This window comes from Mesocricetus auratus, unplaced genomic scaffold (assembly GCF_017639785.1).
Source record: "Mesocricetus auratus isolate SY011 unplaced genomic scaffold, BCM_Maur_2.0 Super-Scaffold_100009, whole genome shotgun sequence".
NCBI lineage: Eukaryota > Metazoa > Chordata > Mammalia > Rodentia > Cricetidae > Mesocricetus > Mesocricetus auratus.
Window position 1 is genome coordinate 59,095,637 of NW_024429193.1, and position 12,227 is coordinate 59,107,863.

The 12,227-nt window shown below is 44.9% G+C and overlaps 1 protein-coding gene across 4 annotated transcripts in view; it reads left to right on the forward strand.

Moving 5' to 3' along the window:
- The first annotated feature begins 608 nt into the window (after positions 1 to 608).
- The window catches only part of Bcl9 (BCL9 transcription coactivator), an 86,007-nt gene continuing 74,388 nt past the window's right edge, over positions 609 to 12,227 (forward strand). For all 4 annotated transcript variants that reach the window (XM_013123810.3, XM_013123813.3, XM_013123814.3 and 1 more), the window contains exon 1: positions 609 to 902. The gene's annotated coding sequence lies outside the window, so the exon portion shown is untranslated. The remainder of the gene's footprint in view (positions 903 to 12,227) is intronic.

A 12,227-nucleotide genomic window follows, 5' to 3' on the forward strand; every position in this document is an offset into this window, starting at 1 on the left:
TCTATTCCATGGTGAGAGACGACCAGATCCTTCAGGGAGTAACAGAGAAGTAGAAAGAAAAACAACAACAACAAAATCACCTAACGGGGTCCACCCACCGCATTTCCCCACTCCCCCAACACCAAGCCCACGGGCCTTGGCTTGCTGGGTCATTTATTTCACTCTTCGCGAGCTCAGATAGCCTGAGTCTGTATGTGTGCACACGTGTGTGGCCGCTGCTGGCTTTCCAAAGGGCTCACCTCTCTCCTGCCATTTTGCTAGGGCGCAGGAGGTAGCCCCGTGGGATGTTACTCTCCCTCTTTTTCTCCCTGCCCCCAACTCAGCCTGGGCTTTTTCCTGTCTCTGAACTCCACCAGTGCAGCAGCAACTAACCGAGCTGCTGGCGTGTGAGTGAGCGAGTGTGAGTGTGTGTGAGTGTGTGTGCGTGTCTGTGTGTGTGTCTGTGTGTATGCGTGCGTGCGCAGCTAGGCCAAGCCTGCGAGCCTGCCTGGCACTGGAGAGTTTTAGTTTGCATTCAGAAGAAAGGAGGAGGGGAGACAAGAGGGAAGGAGGAAAAGGTGGAGGGGGGGAGGAGCAGGGGGGGTGCGGAGAAGGGAGGGAGAATGTCTTGTTTGTGGCTTGTCAGCAATTGCTTGAGACAAGCTTCCATGTGTGAAAGCTACTTGGCATGAATGCCTGGGCCGTACCAAGTGTCACCGCAGCAAGAGGGGGAGACAGAAGAAAAACAGATCAGACCAGAGCAGACAATAGGCCCCTAAAGTGTTCCCCCTAAGTTGCTTTGATGTTGTCCTGGTGTCTTGATACCAGGAGGCCAGGGATTGCTGGAAAAGGGTCTTTTTTGTCTTCATTCACTTCCCTCCAGTTTCTGCAATGATTCTCCAGAATCTCTGCTCATGAAAAAGGTAAGCACTCTTAACAATTCCTTCTTCTGTGGCAAGCTTACTCGCCGGTGCCTGGAAGTGGGGGTCTCATTCCTGCGCTGCTCAGGAGGAGCGCTTGGGTCCTGCGATTGGATCTGCTGCTGTGCCCCTGAAGTCTTCGCTAGCCGCTTAAGGCTGGGGATGGCCCCTCTTTCCAGGGAACCCCAGTAACACGATCTGTGCCTCTGGGTTGTGGGGGGAGAGAAGGGGTGGAAGGAGAGGGGTGGGAGGAGGATGGGAGGGTGGAGGGTGGGAGGGAAAAAAGAGAGGGGGGAGAGAAGCCTGGAAGAGAGGAAGAGAAGGGCAGAGCCCTATTTCAGAGAAGCCCCAGCCCTGAGCCCAAGGAGGCCTTGCAAGCTCTGCGCTGTGCATTTGCAGGCTGAGCGAGGCTGACTGGAGCTCTGCTGACTGACTGCAGAGATTGCATGGCGCTTTGTGTGTGCGAGTATGCCTGTGGGTCTGGGTGTGTGTGTGGACCTCCCACACACTGCCCTGGCGTGCTTCGTAGTGAAGGGGAGGTACCCCAGTCCTTATCACTCAGCCCAGACTCTGAGGAAGAGAGCGGCATGGCTGGCCAGAAGGGTGAGCGAGAGGACTGCCCCGAGACATCCACAAACTTTTCCAGTTTCGGGGAATTCTCTGCTCCGAGACACTGTAAAGGAGTAGTTGGGTGCCTCGGGCCTCAGTTTACCCCATCCGTGAAAGCGGGAGAGCTGACCGGGGATGCTGCTCGCCTCCCTGGGGTGAAGCCAAACAGAGCAGCCCACTCCCTGTAACTGTGTGGCGAAATCTTCAGGCTGGCAATGCTGTGGAATCACAAAGTGGAAGTGTGACCATTATTCCTGATTATCAGCGTCATGATGATAAAACCGTCATAAAGACACCCCGAGACAGACAGACCCCGCGAGCACAGATCAAGTGTCTGACCACTTCTAATGGAACAAAAACCCCTTTTCCACCTGTTGGCTTCTGTCCTTTCTCTTGTGTCTTTTCCTTAGATTTATCGGCCGATTTGTACAGAGAATAGGGTGGGAGGGGCTGGGTTTCCCTTCTCCTCCTCCTTTGTACATATATACATATATATACACATTTATGTATTATATATATATATATTTATTTCTAAAGTCAATATAAGATTCTCAGAGAGAAGCGTACCTCCTGTTAAAGCCCTTTATTCAAGACCTTGTGTTTTCTAATGCTGGCAGGGTGTGCGTGCTCATTTGTAAACTACCTTGGAGGTTAAAGATTTTTATTGTGGCTTTCAGAGATTAAATGAGATTTATTTACAATTGCCATTTATCAGAGAGTAAAGATCAGTGTGGAGGGGTAAGATGGGATACTGTTTATTCTCTGGGGGTTGGTGGCTAAAACCTTTTGCTTTTTAAAGTGGCGTCTGGAGAACTGGGAAGAAGGACTCGAATCGGTACCTGATAGCCATCCTTCACATGTTTGCTTGGAAGGGGAAAAATGTCTGCTTATGTTTTTCAATTGTGGATTTCTTCTGCCTTTACCCAGTGATGGCATCGAGGCTCTCTGCTGAAGCCCTTTTGAAATTCTCTGAGGGAGGTTGGTCGGCTTTTCTGGTTTTAGGGTTCTTGGTTGTGTGTGTGTGTGTGTGTGTGTGTGTGTGTGTGTGTGTGTGTGTGGCTGTCTTACTGTTTGTCAAAAAAAAATCTGTAGAAGTCTGTGTGGCTGGGACTCCTTCCACCCTAGCTCAAATGTTTATCAGACGGTCTGTGACAGCCTGGGATGGACGCAAAGAGCCCCCCTGGCTAAGAGTGTTTATGTTCTTCCCATAGAGGTCTGGAAACCTAGTTGCTGGGTGTGGATGAGGACGAGAGAAAGGCATTAGGGGCCTCCATCTGGCACGAAGGTCCCAGAACTTCTTTATTCTGTTTTAATGTTCTACATCTTCAGACTTAATCTGCTGAGAAGGCTGCAGAGCTTGCTATGATCTGTCTCTGGCAGGCTTCAGGGTCCAGACATCTTTTTAAAATGTTAGCACTTCAGACCTGGGAGGGAGAAGAAAGCTTGCTCGCCATGTTTTAGGTGAGGGCGCTTGTTGAAGCTGACCCCACCTCAGGGTCCCAAGCCCCATGAAGGTCTGTGTGCTGTCCACTCCAACCTCATCTCCGCTCTCAACCTTGCACACTTATGCGTGGGTGCCTTTGACCGTGCCACTCAATGCTCTGGGCTCAAGTAGCACCCCTTGCCAGGTTCATGTCACAAGAGGACACAAACACAGGAGACATGGATTACACCACTGATTTGCGTCAGGTACTGTATGAGGCTGAAGGAAAAGCAAGGTTCCCACCCTCAGGCAGAGTCCAGTCTTGTCAGTATGGTCCACAAAAACCACAGAATCACACAAACCAACACGTGGGCATTATAGTGTGCCATAAAACTCTATAACCAAATACAAACTGCCATTTTTACTTTGTGATTGAGGGCCCCCTGTCCCAGGGTCACGGGGCCCAAGGATTCTAAGGACTAAAGGAAATGCTCCCCCACCCCCACATGCTGTACACCCAGTACAGCAGAGACACACATAACACCTGCTAACCCTTGCTATGAAATAACTTCACACTTGTTGTGAGCCGGCCTATGTAACAGTCGTTACCTGGGTAAGTCACATTGGCTGTGGCCTCTTTGCTGTTAAGCCCTGAAGGGTACTGGAGGACTGGAGTTAGCAAGGCTCTTGTCTCCCTTTACTTCTTCCATGGTTCCTGGACTGCTACTAAAGATTTAGCTGCAGGAAACTCCACCATTATCACCATCATTTTGGAGCTCTGAAGACAATATTGCAATAAAATGGTCCTCCCCGACCTCTCCCAGCGATGCCGGCTATCTAATTATAAGGCAAGATATTATCAAAAACCAGTTCAGCCAATCCCATTTTGGGTCAGGTTATTAAACTTTTATTGGCTTGGTAATATCAGAAGTACCCCCCCCACTTCCTCCGTAGCGTCTGCTTTGGAGAGAACACACACCTGTGACGCCAGTCACTTCCAAGGAGGAGCTTAGTGCTTGTACCAAGGTCTTCCTCGTTTCTTCCTCTAGTACTCAGCGTATGGTGCTGTCAATCTCCCTCTTCTCCTTTTTAAAGATTGATGGTTTAAAAAGAAGACAGATATGCCCACACGCACATAAATCACGGGTTGGTGCCTATACTCCAGGAACCCCCACACATTCTGTGTTCAGTCACATCATGGGCAAAGTGAGAGTCATTCCAATGCACACAGCATTGCTCCGCAGTGACGTGCTCAAGCCCACGTCTTAGCAACAACCTTGTCATGTCTGCATTTGGAGCCTGTTGCTTAGGCCCTCTCTCCTCAGCAGGATGCACTTGACTCAATGTCTTTGATCATTTCTGGACATATTACCCCCCCCCCAGATGTGTCACTCACTGTGGTGGTACCTGTGGGAGAGACAACCTGTGTTGGCATTGGATACAGTCTCCCAAAGCGAGTAGGGAGTGGAAGGGTGAATAAAACAGGACCTAGGTGGGAGAAAGATTTAAGGGAAAGCCAATGAGCAGGGATGCAGATGGCCCCTAACTGCAGGAGAATTTAAGTGAAGGCCAGTGGGACATTTTAAAAGGCCCCGTGTCTACATACTTGTGTAAGTGCCTCTAGTCCCACTACAGGCAAAACCAACACGGGGTGCCGGGCATTCCCTAAACTCATTAGTCACAAATGTTGGTTTTGCATGTAGTTTTATAGAAGGAAATTTGTGGTTTTTCTCCCCACAAGAGACATAATATAAGATGTAAAGTGGAAACTTTCTTCATTCCTCTTAAACTTTGGCGTCTTAATGCGCACTAAGACCATGTTTAGTCCTTTGCTTTAGCAGCTCTTGCAGTTAAGTACGGTTGTTCACCTCAGGTTATAGTTAAGCAAGGCTCTGTGACTCATCCGAGGACTTAGGAGGCAGTCCAGGGTGAGATGGCTAACCAATTGAATGTCCCTGCTAGGCCAGTGGTTCTCAACTGTGGACCACGACCCCTCTGGGAGTTCAAACAACCCTTTCACAGGAGACTATTGGAAAGCGCAGATATTTACATTCTGATTCAAAATTACAGTTATGAAGCAGCAATGAAAATAATTTTCACCACACCATGAGGAACTTTATTAAAGGATCACAACTAGGAAGGTTGAGAATCACTGTGCTCGGCGGCTGTCTCTCCAGGAGACGAGAAGCACAGAGCTGAGGGCCACACCGCTTAGATAGAAGGCTTCATGGTGACATGACAGAAATAGCCTTAATTTGGGCATCCCTGCCTTCCAGAGAAAGGGATTCCCAGTTCTGACTTAATAGTGACATGTTTTCTATAAAGGACATTGTTTCAGCTTTTGGCTTGGTTCTGACATTCTCCCACTCTGGATCCCTGTTGAAGTGAAGGATTTGGAGTAAGTCATCTCTAAGGTTCCTTTCAGCTTTGTAGTCGGTTGTTTGTCTGATTCTGTGAAGAGGCTAACGTGATGGTCTAGTCATTTACATGATGCCCAATTCAAGAGGCAAGGTTGCCAAATAAGAAATACCATGGGCTTTGTGGGTATATAGGATAAATCCATACCCATATACATACATACCAAATATATTGACATTTTGAAGTGAAAGCACGTTAAGAAAGAGCGGGATTTTAATTTATGGATTGCAAGAGAATTTGCCAGTCAGCATGCAGGCACATGTGCTAGAGACTAGAGAACCATTTTCAAAAGAATAAGCTGTTTTGAATGCACGTCTTCCTGTATAATAAGTATGAATTTAAAATGGATGGGCACCGGGTACAGCCCTTAGCCTCACTGTTCTCACCCACGTTCTTGCGGCAACCGTGCTGTTCCTTTTGTATTGTGTGTTTTGAGGGTGCAAAGGACCAGTTTCAGCAAGCGTAGTGCCGACGATACATGCCCTGCATTTCATACTCTGCTCAGGCCGAGTGACAGTCTTTATCATAATGCAACTCACGAAAGGTCTCATGGAAGACTTGCTGCTAAGTTACACATAGATTATGTGTGTGTTGGAATGGACTATATCCCTAGCTTGGGGTACAGACTGAATGGTGACAGAGATCAGGACAGAAAGGCTGGAGAATAAATGATATTTTCATTCATCATGTCACCTCTGTGAATCATTTAGGGTTGGATAAACCTTTGAAAGATATAATTTTAAATTTTTACATGGTGGCTCTTAATGCAATTTTTAAAACCCCATAATAAATCTTCTGCCATGTTTTAGGAATATCATCTTGCTTGTAGCAGGGGAACTTGTTTTCAAGCCAGCGTTGACAGTTAGTAAACCAATGACTCTTTTAATTGGTCTTAATTTTTTTTTATCTGAAAAAAAAGTAGTGTCTAAGCTATAATTACTTTCTAACTCAGGAAGGGGGTTTTGAAGACCATGTATAATTATGTTTTACTCACTCTTTTATTCTGGGTTGTTTAAAATTCTTAACATTGGGTCTCTTGTTTACTTCATAATCATCCTAAGATATACATAATAACAGAAATATATTAGTGACTTCAGAGGTAAGGAATGGATTTACCAGCGAGCATATAGGCAGTATGACTGTGCTCCGTAGACACGTGTGAGTTGTTTAGTTATTGACAGATGCTAACATTGTAATAAACAAAAAGCACCATGTATCACTGTTGCTTACCCATTTCCGATGATCCAAGTAGTTACCAAGTGTTTTTATGTTACTCACTCGATGATTAAAAATACCTTGACCTTTAAAGCTTTGGAAAGCTTTTATAACTCCACACCCAAAAAAAAGCCACTTTTTTTTCCTGAAAAAATAAACTCAGAACCCAAACTGCCATTAATGGTATTTGGAAGAAGTCATGTCATCATCAGCTAAAACGGAGTGCTTGTGCCCCCTGAGGTAGTTATTGTGCTGTCTAGGTAAGATGGACTTTGTAGTAGGTGTTGGCTTGTGCAGTTAGGAGACAGGTGGTGCTGGCTGTCTGTGGACACAGGACAAGCTGAGTGAATGGTCAAGAGCTTGCTTGCTCTCATAATGGCTGTTTGGTGGTTTGTGTATAGAAGTACATGATGTACTCAAGTGTCTAAGGCAGCGTAGTCTAAAGAATCAGAGCATGAACACACATGCCAGGGCCCAGTATCCCTCTGCCTAGACTGTCTTCTGCTTTATCTTTCCATGACTAGCTCCTGATGCATCATCGGAACTTATCCTGGCATTTCCTAGACCCAAGGTACTGCATCCCTTCTGTACCATTTGCGGTGGGCATGTGCTTAGACAGTTCTATATTGGGTTCATCTGCCTACTCCTTTAGTCTGTTGTATCCTCAAGGGTTGGGACGAGTTTTTAGTCTCTGTACCTTAATGTCCAGGGCAGGGTGAAACAGAACAGACAACAAATCAACATTGCTGAATGAGTAAACAATTTGCATCGAAAATAGCTTATTATGGCACTGAGGAGTAATGCATCAGTCGGTAAAGGGCTTGCTGTGGAAACATGTGGAGCTAAGGACCCAAGTTCAATCACCAGCACCTATGTGAAAAGCCAGACCTTGTGACATGTGTCTGTAACTCTAGCACTGGGCTGGGGTATGGGTGGGAAGGGCGGGGTGTGTGGAGATAGGTAGGTCTCCTGGGTTCGCTGGCCCAGCAAACTCCAGGTTCCTTTGCAGGTTCTGTGTGAGACCCTGCCTCAGAAACTAGGTGGGGATTGATAAAGGAAGACACTTGACATCCATCTCTGCCTCTACATGCAACATGCACATCCATGGATGAGTGCACCCTCATACACAGGTGCACATACACATGAGAAAGGAAGAGGAAATAGCTTATTAATAACTTAGGTAGCTTAGTGTGGTAGCACACACCTTTAATTCCAGTACTGGAGAGGCAGAGAAGGCCATTTTCTGTGAGTTCAAGACCAGCTAGGACTCCGTCTCAAAAAATCAAAAGAAAGAAATTAATAATTTAAACAAATAAAAAAAGTGGTGGAAAAGATATTAAACCACACAATCTTGTATCTATCACATTAAAAAGGGAAATGTTTCGTGTGGTGTTCATTCTCTTGTAAAAGGATGTTGCAAAAGAACGAATTACTCATTCACCCCGAAGTATTGGGAATACCCCCGAATTGTTCTTCGTCTTATGACAGGCTTCTCTGGCTTCTCATTCTTGAGCCTTATAATTTCTCAGAGTTTATTCTTTATGTCAAAGAATCACTGACTTTCAATGCATTGGTTACCTTTGCCCACCTAAATCTTTGTAGGATCATTTATCGATATCTAGGCAGTAGCTAAAGAAGGGATGTGACCCAAGAAAGGCTGGACAATCAGAAAACAGTAAGGTGAATACCTGGCTTCCAGACGTCTGGACCACCAGAAACAAGAAAGAATTATATACTTTTCTTTTCTTTTTCTTTCTTTCTTTCTTTTTGTGCGTGTGTGTGTGTGTGTGTGTGTGTGTGTGTGTGTGTGTGTGTGTGTGTGTGTTTTGAGACAGGGTTTCTCTGTGGCTTTGGAGGCTGTCCTGGAACTAGCTCTTGTAGACCAGGCTGGTCTCAAACTCATGGAGATCCCCCTACTTCTGCCTCCCGATTTCTGGGATATACTTTAGTTTTTTAAACATGGACATGAATGCTTTTAGTTGCAAAGAACTGACTCACTCAGATTTCCTCTAGCAAAGGGGCGTTCATGTGAGGATGCTCAGACAAGTGGGAGTCGGGAAGTCAGGAGTAGATAGATGCCTTTCCAGGGTGGTGCCAGCTCCAAGGACAGCCACCTGCCATTCTCAGTGTCCCTGTTGCTTTTATGTCTCCTTTGACTCCTTGTAGTATTAGCCTTTGCATTTTATTACAGGAGCATCTTTTGATTTTGCAGCTTTTTGCTGATACCTAACTGTAGCTTGTTAGACTTACCTACATTCCTGTGTCCAGCTTCTTCTTGCCCCCCTGGTGGTTTCCTGGTTCATAGTCTTTCCGTTGTACTTTTCTGATGGCTGCTTTATCCTCTCAGAGTTCTTTTTACCCAGTGCACATCCCTAAGAACCCAGTTAGTCCCCTTCCTCTGTTCTTTGGCACACTTACAGCCCTTGGTCGGTCTGTGGTTGTAGTTGTTCAAGGGTTCAAAGTTCACCCGCAGTATATACAGGAGGGGAAAGCAAAGCTGTTTCTGTTTGAGGTAAGCAAAGAGGCCTTTTGGTAAAAACGATGGAAGGACTCTCTTCCTTCCCGTGTAGCCGGCAACAACATATTTGACGTAGCTAATGTAAGTCCATTATGAGAATCTAAGTTAAAAATAACCAGGTTATTAAAAATTAAAATGTTTCATCAGTGATAATTAGTATAACTGTGATAGGAAGGCCATGGGACGAATAGCAAATTCATAACCAAGAAAGAAACTGGGAGACAGAAATGAGTTACAGCTAGTGTTAGATGAATGATGTCATGTTGTATGCTTGTTAAACATCAAGAGTAGGTGACTAGTGAGCGTGAACATATGTTGCCATGGATCCCAGAGGCTAGTTTACAAGCAAGCATAACCCTGGAATTGAAGACCAGGGGGACAAAAAGGAATATTAAACTCCGTAGGGAGTTTGGGCCTGGACTTTCTTCCTGGGTGTTTTCTCCTACGTTTCCCTAGCCCTTCCCTTGATCTGAAGTTCTGAATAACCTGACTGAACTGGTCATGTGACCTTGGGCTGTTTATTCTCTCTCCAACTCACTTTATTCCCCTGTCAAATAGGGACAATAATAATTATCTCAATACCTTGTAATATGATTTAAATTAGATAGCATCATATATTTAAAGTGAGCAGTATATTACCTGGCATTAATAGGCCCTGCATGATTGTAGCAATTACTCTAATACACAGAAAGGAAGGAAATGTTGATGAGATAATATGCTGACTAGAATTTCACTTGTTACATCATTGATTCCTTAGAGCAATCCTGAGGGACTGGGGCTTCTCTTCATGAATGATAAAACAATAACAATGCTGTTGGGAATATAGCCTAGTGATAGAGCATCTTTCTAGCACATACAAAGCTCTAAGTTTGACTCCCAGCACCCCACCCCCAACCCAGAAAATATAACAACAAAGAAAGCTCCAATAGTGAAAGAGTATACGAGTATTTAAGTATTTAACATATGCCAAATGGACTGATCTCAACCTTTCCATGCACCGCTGCTACTAATATCTCCATCTCATAGTTAAGGATGCTGAAGTCCTGGACTGTAACATACCCAAGGTCCTAAAACTAGGTAAATGACAGTCACTGCTTCAGTAAACCAGGCAGTCTGACTCCAGAAGTTTCCAGAGTTATTTATAACTGAGTTAAGTAAGGTTCAGGTCTTATTAAGGGTGCTGGCTCAATTCACTCCCAGAGATGTATGCTAACTGAATGCAAGACAGTTAGACACAACCTGAATGTGCACCTGAATATGAGTGCTTTTGGAATGGGTACAGACTATTTAATATGTCAAAATAAGGTCTCTGAGATCTGAAGAAATGATTTAGCTTAGCAAACATGTGAAGGATATCTATTGTATCCGGCAATGAAAAAAGAGTGCGACATTGCGAAGAATTCAAGACAAGTGGGGCTTAATTTCCCGCCCTTAAGGTACTTTCATCCTGGTGGAGGGAGACAGATAATCACATAACTAATTAGAAACCATACAGCAATGGATCAAAGAGCTGCAGTAATCAAGGGAGAGAAAGATTAATTTGGCAGTGATGAACATGGTAGAGGAACTGGGGAAGGTTCCGTGCAGGAGATGACATTTGCAATTGTCCTTTAGGGACAACTGTGGAAGTACCAGAAGCTTCTATCATTTCCTTTTTCTTCACACTAGTGGCTTTCTAAAGACAGTGTCAAATAGCTAGCTTTATATTGCAATATAGTAAGCATATAATATGCATGTAGTGTTTTCAAAGATTAGGTTCTTTGAGGGAAACATGAAGTATCTGCTCTTGATAATCTTATGGCAGTAGTGGTATTTCTCAGGCCTGCACTTATGCAGATACCTATTAATGAAGTCAGAAAATGGAATTTTCCATTCTAGGCTTTCAAGTTTGGGGCTCCAAAGCTGTGCAACAGCTGTCCAGGGCCCAAAAGGTATTCTCCGTGGCACTAAGGAAATTCTGGGGAAATCTGACAGGTCATTTATCTGACTCCCCTTCTCTTCCTCCTACTCTACTTCCTCCTCCTCCTCCTCCTTCTCCTCCTCTTTTAAGGTTTATTTATGAGCGTTGTGCTTGCATGTATGTTTGTGTGTTTTCTGTCTGCCTGGTACCCTTGGAGGTCAGAAGAGAGTGTAAGATTCTCTGAAACTGAAGACATGGATAGTTGTGAGCTGCCATGTGAGTGCGGGGAATCAAACTGGGTTCTTCTTCAAGAACAAGTGCTCTTAACCACTGAGCCATCTCTCCAAACCCCTATTTATCTGTTCTTTAGCTAGAGATTTTAGTTTGTAGTTAGAAATTCCCAATTTTTTTTGTTTTTTTGGTTTTTGTTTTTTGGTTGGTTGTTTTTTGTTTTGTTTTTCAGTAGCTATAGAGCCAATTCTGGAACTTGCTCTGTAGACCAGGCTGACTTTGAACTCACAGAGATCCACCTGCCTCTGCCTCCTGAGTGCAGGACTAAAGGTGTGCACCACCACTACCTGGCAAAATTCTCAATTTCCATTATATTTAACCCCAGGTTTTCTGGATTTTTTTAAGATACCATTAATTTAAGATCTCCTATGTTGTCTCTCTAAGTACACTTGTAATGGTTGATCTCTGTGTTCTGGTTGTTGATCAAATTGGTTGGCTACATCCTAATCTAGTTCAAAGCAGTCACCATGTAGACATCTGCTGCATTTGGTCTGGGTTCACCGGCATAGTCAACCTAGCACTGTAAGACAGAAACCCAAGGGGAGCTCTTGACTGGGTAGGTGGGTCCCCTCTTCAAGTCTCCTCTCCCTGAACTTTTGTTGATGGACGTTATGCTCTTCCTTCCTTCTTTCCTTCCTTCCTTCCTTCCTCTTCCCCTCCCTCCCTCCATTCTTCCCTCCCTCGCTCTCTCTTTCCTCTCTCTCTCTCTTTCTTCCAAAAACCCAACTCAAACTCCATTTTCCTCAACTCCTAGAGACAGAGGAGCTGTGGTGCCAGCAAACCCATGACATCTTCTACTCCCTTTCAAGTAGCCATGATAACTCCCTGTGTTTACTACCACAGGTCACTCAGGGACAGTACAGAAGGAATCTCAGCTGAGAAAATGCCTCCATTGAACTGCCTATGGGCAAGTCTGTGGGGCATTTTCTTGATTAATGATTGATGTGGGAAGAC